This window comes from Gavialis gangeticus, unplaced genomic scaffold (genome assembly GCF_001723915.1).
Source record: "Gavialis gangeticus isolate Ggan-Ray unplaced genomic scaffold, GavGan_comp1, whole genome shotgun sequence".
Lineage (NCBI taxonomy): Eukaryota > Metazoa > Chordata > Crocodylia > Gavialidae > Gavialis > Gavialis gangeticus.
Window position 1 is genome coordinate 53,782,526 of NW_017729031.1, and position 492 is coordinate 53,783,017.

Consider the following 492-nt stretch of genomic DNA (forward strand, 5'->3'; position numbering starts at 1 on the left):
CCATAGGGACGTGTAAGGAAATGGTCCTCTGAAAAGACTCCGAGGACTAGACGTCGCCCGGGGGATGCCGCTTCGCCCCTGCCCCGGCGGCAGCGTCCTCAGCTGCGTGTGCCTGGCTTTGTGCAGGGCTGCCGTGTGCCTGGGGCGGGCAGCGGCTCTCCCGCCCGCGGGCCCCTTGCCCCGGTCTGGCTGTCAGCCTCCATCCAGCCCTCAGCTGCGGGAAGTGTCAGGGCCTTTCCGCCGGGCGGTCGCTCTCCGCTGCTGCCTGCGGGGTCCCCGTCTCGCCTGACCCCTCCGCCCCGTGTGTCTCAGCTCACCCGGCCCAGACCGCGCCCCCTCCTCCCCCTGCTCGGGCAACGCAGGGGGCAGAAAGGCGGCGAAGACCGGGCGGGGGGCAGCCGCTCCCAGCGCGCCTCCGCCCCAGCTTCCGAGGGACCCGGCCCTGGCCCTGGCCCTGGCCCTGGCCCCAGCCCTGGCCGTGGGTGGCCCTGC